The following is a 7833-nucleotide window of genomic DNA, read 5'->3' on the forward strand; positions in this document are numbered from 1 at the left end:
ACTGGGACTGGGGCTGGGGCTGGGGTTCAGTGGTCAAGCACTTGCCTAGCATGTATGAGGCCTTGGGTTTGACCCCTAACACAACAAAAGAACAACAAAGGTCATTCATTCTTTATGATTTCATAACTGCAAGGCTTTTTCTTGCTAAGAAGGGACTTCTGGTCTGAAGAGGCATGAAGAGAGCAGGATTATCATCCTACGTGCTTCTATATCTGTTGTCTTGAGAGAACTTCCCATATGTTTTCTGGCTCCATACACTTCAGAACTGATTTCTCCTCCAGGCTCCAGCTGTGTCTGGTGTTGGGCGCTGCGGGGCATATTTCATTTTCACATGACTTCAGGTCCTGTATCTGTGCACCAGTGGGTGGCTGAGTTTGCACAGTGGGCAAAAGGAGTGTTTTAGAAAGCCGTTCCTCCTCTGGGCGACTTGCAATAATGTGGTGCGATGTATGCGTAAGTGTCTGTGACCCGCATGAACACATCTCCACAAATGCAAATGCAAAACTTAGTTCTCTCCCCCCACCCCACCCACCCCTGTGCCCCTTCCCGCCCCCCACACGCCTGGAGGACTCTACATCATCAGCTCATCTAGAGAAAGAGGTGTGTCTAGAGTGGGGATGGGGGGAGGAGGGGAGATGCTTAACCTAACCAAGGACAGTTAAAATGACTTGCTTTTGAAATTTAAAATAGCGGTGGTGACCCTGAGAAGGCACAGGCGAGGGGTCCTGAGGTCAAGCTTCAGAGACCTCATGGTCTCTATTCCCCAGAAGAGAAAGGGTTACAGCTCTCGACACTGCAGAAGCAGCCGTGTGGCTCATGGCCGCAGGGTAGACCAGGACTGCCTTCTGAGCAAACACAGCCAGGCATCTGCAAGTCTAGTCAAGCAAGGGACAGCGGCTTCATTAGCAGGTTCAAGCGGAGGCAGCTGCAATCCTGTGCACAGCAGCAGGTTCCCGCTGCATGGCTCTGGCCTCACTGTCACTGACGCTAATTGGGAGTAACAGTGCCCTTTGTTCATTACAACCCATCACTTATGTTCCGAGACATTCAAGAGAAAGCAACCCATGACTCCCTTGGAATGACATCACCAGGAAGCAGCCATTCTGCCATGATTAAAACATAGCTTTGGGTCTAAACGCGGGCTACTGAATAAAAGCTGACGTTTACACAGCACAAATACTCGACATTGACTGCGATCAGAGGAATGTGCCACTGTGTTGGGCTGGGCATGCCAGTTCCCACGGATGTTTGGTATATGAGCAGTAGAGACATTGGGAAAAAGGGAGGCAGAGAAATTTCTGTCTAGAGGAGAGAGCCCTTTGAAAATAGAGCCAAGCTCAGAAGCTAGAAGGAGGCTGGGTAGAGAGATGAAAAGGATAGATAGGGCCCAGATTAATGCGCTATGAGCCCCGAGTGTGGCCAGGCCTGAAGCACTGTTTGGCTTCGGCTGAACATGAGTACATTTTGTCCCTGACATGCTAACGCCAGTTTCACCGACTTTCTGCCCACTGCAGGGGGAAGAATGCTGATTGATGTAGCAGAGAATCAAACCAAGGCAAGAGGGAGATTGGAGTCTGTTACCATGGTGACCATGGCAGGGTCAAGTGAAGAAAGCTTTGCCGAAGACAGGGGCTGTCGGGACTTTGTTCAGCAGCTTGGAGCAGCAGATGGCAGGCTAGTCAGGGGATGTGCTCAGGTTGCTGCAATAGAAAATAGCCACATTTATTACTAGCATTCTCGGGACTTTTTTCCTTCCTTACCACATTTTACTGTCATCTCCCTTCTTGCTATTAATCCTGGAAGATGCCATTGAAACTGTGATGGCTGCCATTAGTTGAATGCACACTAATTTGCATGCTTTCCACATGTCATTTTTTTTTTTTTTTTTTTTTTTTTTTTTTTGGTTTTTCGAGACAGGGTTTCTCTGTGTAGCTTTGCGCCTTTCCTGGAACTCACTTGGTAGTCCAGGCTGGCCTCGAACTCACAGCGATCCGCCTGGCTCTGCCTCCCGAGTGCTGGGATTAAAGGCGTGCGCCACCACCGCCCGGCCCCACATGTCATTTTTAATCCCAACAGTAGTGATTCAGAGCAGGGCACACTCTGCTCTGGTTTGAATGTGTCCCCCTCAAATGTCTATGTGTTGGAAATCAGATCCTAAATTTCATTCGTGTGTGCTGGATAGTTGTATGATGACGTGATACGAGCTGAAGTCATCTGAGACGAGGGGACCTCAATTGAGAAAAATGCCTCCATAAGAACAGGCTATAGGCAAGTCTGTAGTGTTTGTTTTGTTTTGTTTTGTTTTTTGAGACAGGGTTTCTCTGTGTAGCCCTGGCTGTCTTGGAACTCCCAGCAATTCACCTGTCTCTGTCTCCCAAGTGCTGGCATTAGAGGCATGGGCCACCACTGCCCTGCTATGGGCATTTTCTTAATTAGTGATTAATGGGGAGAGCCCAGACCATTGTGGGTGGTGCCACCCATGAGTTTGTGGTCCTGGGTTCTATAAGAAGGCAGACTGAGCAAGCCATGAGGAGCAAGCTGGTAAGCAGCACCCCTCCATGGCCTCTGCTTCAGCCCTTGCCTCCAGGATCCTGCCCTGTTTGAGTTCCTGCCCTGACTTCCTTCAGTGATGAACAGTGATGTGGAAGTGTAAGTCAAATAAACCCTTTCCTCCTCAAGTTGCTTTTTGGTCATGGTGTTTCATCACAGCAATAGTAACCCTAACTAAGACAAGTGGTATTTGGGTGTGGAGCCTCTGAGAAGAAGAAGTTAGAGTTAGATGAGGTCATTTGCATGAGGTCCCCCTGATGACACTAACGGCTGAATAAGCTGAGGACAGACCCAACCTAGTATGCTTGTTATGTATCTTCTCATGAGACCCTCATGAGAAGTGAAACAGATGCCAGTGCCGGCCTCTAGAATCGTGTGTGTGTGTGTGTGTGTGTGTGTGTGTGTGTGTGTGTGTGTGTGTGTGTATGGGCACCTAGTTTTGCAAGGCTCTAAAAACAACAACTCACACATTTGTGAGCATCCATGTGAAGGCTGGAATTTGATGTTGGATGTCTTCCTCCACTGCTCTCCACTTTACTTACAGAGGCAAGGTCTTTCTCTGAAACTGAAGCTTGCTAGTTCCAGCTACTCTCCTTAGCTAGCTTGCTCCAGGTGTCTCCTGTCTCTGCCTCCAGAGCGTGTTGGGATTATAGGTGGCTGCCATGCCTCCTGCTCAGCTTTTATGGGACTTTGGGGATCTGGATTCCTGTCCTCATGCCTATGGGGCAAGGACTTTACCCAGTGCATCATCTTCTCAGCCCAACTTTTGCTCTTTATAAATTAATCAGTCTCATTTATTTTGTGATAGCAACAGAAATAAACTAAAACACACCATGCTGCTGGTCAGCAGGCATGGATTTCGAGATTCAGGATCTGTCTACACCATTGGTAGAAGCCAGGCTAGGACGGCACACAAATGCAGTTCATGGTGAAGGAGAACCCCCAGTGGGACTGTTTACTATTAGGATTTTTTCTTTCTCAGAAAAATTATGAAAGACCACAGTTTCAAACCACAATTATTTGTGTAGCTGAAGAATCTGCCAAGTATCTCAATAGGTTAGGGTGGGGACAACCCAGCCCACGCCCCACCTGAGGATGTCTCCAGCTGCAATCTGTCCGGGATGTGGGTGGGGAAAATGTTCCTGGACTTCACCCAGCCTGGTCCCAAACCCAGACTTTGGAAGGAGCTCGGATTAAATAGAAGACGCACACCTAGAGACTTACAGTGCTGGGGGATAAGAATTGTGGGAACTGGGCTTTTCTTTTCTTCTTACGGCGTTGTCGTCCCTGTGAGAAGCAATGATCTCCACTTCATAATAAGCATCCGGGACACTCAGGAGAGAAACCTAAGCAGTTTATTTTACAACCTTGCAAAGTTGGGTGTCAGCCTAGAAAAAAGGCAAAATGGCTGGCATGATGATTTGGCACTGAATGGGATTTTTGTATTCCTAGTTGAATGCCTCTGCCTCTTGAACTCCTCATTGGCTAAGTTCTTCAGGAGGTACAGTCTTGCTGGTGTCCACTATTGTGCCCAGCCAGGTTCCCCATCCTATTTGTTCAGTACACAAAGCCTTATCTAACGCATATCCTAGAGCTCAAGATCCCCCCCGCCCCACTTTTTCCTGGTGTGTGGGCTCAATCACACAGCAGACTGCCTGAAACTTTTCAACCCTGGGATCAACTGAGCATGCTTAGACAAGCGGGCACCAGCTGCCAGCTAGGGAAGACAGGAGCCAGGCGTCTCTTGCTTCTCAGTGAGTCTCTGGTGAGTTTTTAAATGCACCTCAAATGGCAGGGGATGGTAATGTAATAAATAAATAATTATGGTTAGTGTTAGTCTCTATATTCTATGGGCTTGATCTTGTGCCTGTTTGTAAAGCTCAGAATTTTTGTTTGTTTGTTGTAATTATCAGCACTTTAAGAAATTTACAGGGTCCAGAGAGATGGTTCAGTTGGCAAAACGTTGACCATGCAAGCACAAGGACCCTAGTCAGGATCTCCAGGCCCCCACATAAAAAAGCCACACGTGGCAGCATGTGCTGTAATTGCAGCGTGGGGAAGGTAGAAGTCTGAGGATCTCTGGCCAACTAACTAACTGAATCAGTGAGCTCCAGCTTGACCTGATGAGACCGCTTGTGTCAAAATATAAGGCAGAAGGAGACAATACTCTGGTTTCCACCCATGTGCACCCACCTGCAGAAGTGGGCACGCGTTATAAATGTTCACAAGCATGTGTGCATGCACAGATGTACACACAAGCAAAACAAAAATGATGGTGTTTGCAGCCACTGGATTCTTCTCTTATCCAAAAGTGTCAATATTACATCTGTGGTTCCCAAGTAGAAGGAAACAAGACTTAAAAAGAAAGAAATCGCCAGGCGGCGGTGGCGCACGCCTTTAATCCCAGCACTTGGGAGGCAGAGCCAGGCGGATCTCGGTGAGCACTACCCTGCTGCTGAAGCATTCCCTCACTGGTGTTAGAACCTGCTTCTTCAGATTCCAGAGTAGACTGAAGACCGGCAGCTCTCTGGGATCCTCTCCGGGCCTCCAACACCAGATTGGGATGCTGAGACATCCAGTCTCTGTCAGACTATTGATCTTTCTGTCAGGAGACAGCCATTGCTGGACTACTCAGACCATAGTCTGTAGCCACGCTAATGGGTCCTCTTCTAGTGCTCATCAGTGCTCATTCCATCAATTCTGCTCCTTTAGAGAACCTTGGCTAACTCGGCATGGCTGTGGAGGTCAGATGGGAGTCAGTAGAGAACCCTGGCTAACGCGGCATGGCTGTGGAGGTCAGAGGATAACTTCTGGGAGTCAGTTCTCATCTCCTACCTCCTGGGCTCCAGGGATTGGATTCAGGTTGTCAGGCTTGGGCACCAGGCACCTTTACCCACTGAGAAATCTTATCATCTTAAAACTGATAATTTAAAAACATCCTCTAGTTATATATTTAGTTAAAAAGTTTTTTAAATTTATTCTGGATCTGCCACTTACAGAGTACGTGATAGGAGAGGCCCCAACTCTGTGCACAGATCCGGCAAAGCGTCCTGGGAAAGGAGACAGGTGGATCATGAGACTAACACACAGAGGTGCCTACGTTGTTCAAAGGCTTTCTCAGCATCCAGATGTGTGTCTGCATTATCCTCCAGGGATGCAAAATGAGTAACATGGTGTCTGGCCCTAAGAAGCTTGTAGTGTAAACCACATAGATAAAGGTGATGCCAGCTATGTATGTAATTTTTTCTAGTAGTCACATTAAAAAAACAGTAGAAAGTAATTTTAATTCTGTCTTTAACTTTTACCCAATATATCTGAAATATTATTATTTCAATATGAAATCAATATAATAATGATCCTGATACCTGACACTTTCTGCACATTAGGTAGTCATAGCATCTAGAATGTATCTTTGATTCATGATACATCTTAGATTAGACAGTTCAAATGCTCATTTCTATACAGGGCTGTTGGCTATCATGTGAGCTAGGGCATATTCACAAGGAAGGGAAGTTCATAGGTAAATTACTTTACAGCGACCTCACTTTATGGAACTCACTGGGTGGGATGCATGGGAGGGGAGGGAAGGGGAGAGGCAATGTGGGAACCGAGGCAGGGGGTGTGCTGAGGGAGGCCCTGTCTGGAAGGTAAGAGACCTGAAGATGGGCTCAGGGGCATTGAGCAACCTAAGCAGGGCTCAGGAATAGCTTAGAAACCTGGGAAGCACACACTTCAAAAGGAAAAAGTCAGAGCTGCAGAGATGGCTGAGGGGTTAAGAGCGTGCACTGCCCTTCCAGAGGACCAGGGTTCGGTTCCCAGTACCCATGTCAGGCAGCTCAGAACCACCTGTGACTCCAGCTCCAGGGGGTCCAATGCCTCTGGCCTCTATGGGCACCTGTACTCCTATGCGTATACCCACCTACCCCACATATAATTAAAAATAAAAATAGTAAGTCACTTTTTTTATATATATGAAAAGTCTTATTAGGTAGAACAAGACTGAAGTAGAAGAGAAATTAGAGAGAAAGGGCTGGAAACTTTCTCCTCAAATATGAATCCTGAAATCCCTGCACTTGGGAGCTAGGGGATGGAGACTCAGGGATAGCCTTGGCTACAGTGTGAGTTCAAGGCTGTCTTGGGTTGCATGAGACCTTGTCTCAAAAACCAGCAAACAAAAAAAATAAGCTTGGCATTGTACCATAAAAACAAGCCAATTTGCAAGATGGTGCCCAGTTTGTGGTGGGCAGGGTGGGTTGTGGTCGCTGCTGTGCAACACACTGCTGTGCCACACCCTCTTCAGCTAACCTATCTCTCCATACTTGTACAAAAACCCATCTGCTGGATCTGGGTGCAGATCACGACACGGAGGCTTTGTTCAGAAACATCCAAGAGTCTTGCTTGGTGCATGTTAGACCTCCTTTCTGGAAGTTGCTCTCCATGGGCACTAACACCAGATAGGCACTAACACCAGACAGGCACTGCCACAGAAAGGGTATCTGAGCCAGCCCACCAGGGAATGGACACCCTGAATACTCAGCAAGAGTCCAGGCTGTAGTTAATCTGGACTAGGCACCAAGCTCCTGTGAGACCATGGACAAGTCACCTCCCCTGTGGAGGCCCACAAAGGTTTCCTAGTGAGATCTGAGCTTGCTTTACCAAGCAGAGCTGCATTAGAGGATTGCTTGACCATATGCGCGGTTACCAGGTGTTTAGAAGGGCCTGCACTTGGCTGTGCTAGGGGGTGGTTTTGCTCCACCCCTTGACATTCCTTTAAAAAGCCCTTTAGAAGAGACAGAAGAGGCTGGGTGGATAAGGATCCAGGCCCTCCCGAGCTATCCTGTGTTTCTATCCGTCTCTCACACCTCTGTATTTTTATCCAAATATTTCTCACTTCTCCCTCCTCAAGAGTATCCTGGGGTAAATGTGGGAGCAGGACTCCCCCACACCCCCCCCCTCTGTGGCCTTCTCTCCTCTGTGAAGCCTGGTATGACAGGGACAGAAGTGTAACAAACTGGAACAAACCTGCTCTCAGCAAACAGTGACATACTGTCCTGGTCCCCACGCCCCAGCACACTCGGGAACCAGACCACTTGGTCCTCCCAATCTCCCCAAGTACCTCCTTGCTGAAGCTGAAAGGTAAGTCAGTTCAGACACTACAAACACCTACAAACACGAAAGTTTCTGGTCCTTTAAGAAACACAACCTGGGCAACAAGGGCTCTGCTTAGAACAACTCCTGGGAACTGGTTGAGCCAGTCTAGTGAGAAGCTGGGGGCAATTTCAG

This window comes from Peromyscus californicus, unplaced genomic scaffold (assembly GCF_007827085.1).
Source record: "Peromyscus californicus insignis strain IS unplaced genomic scaffold, ASM782708v3 Scaffold_9__1_contigs__length_137607984, whole genome shotgun sequence".
NCBI classification, from domain to species: Eukaryota; Metazoa; Chordata; class Mammalia; order Rodentia; family Cricetidae; genus Peromyscus; species Peromyscus californicus.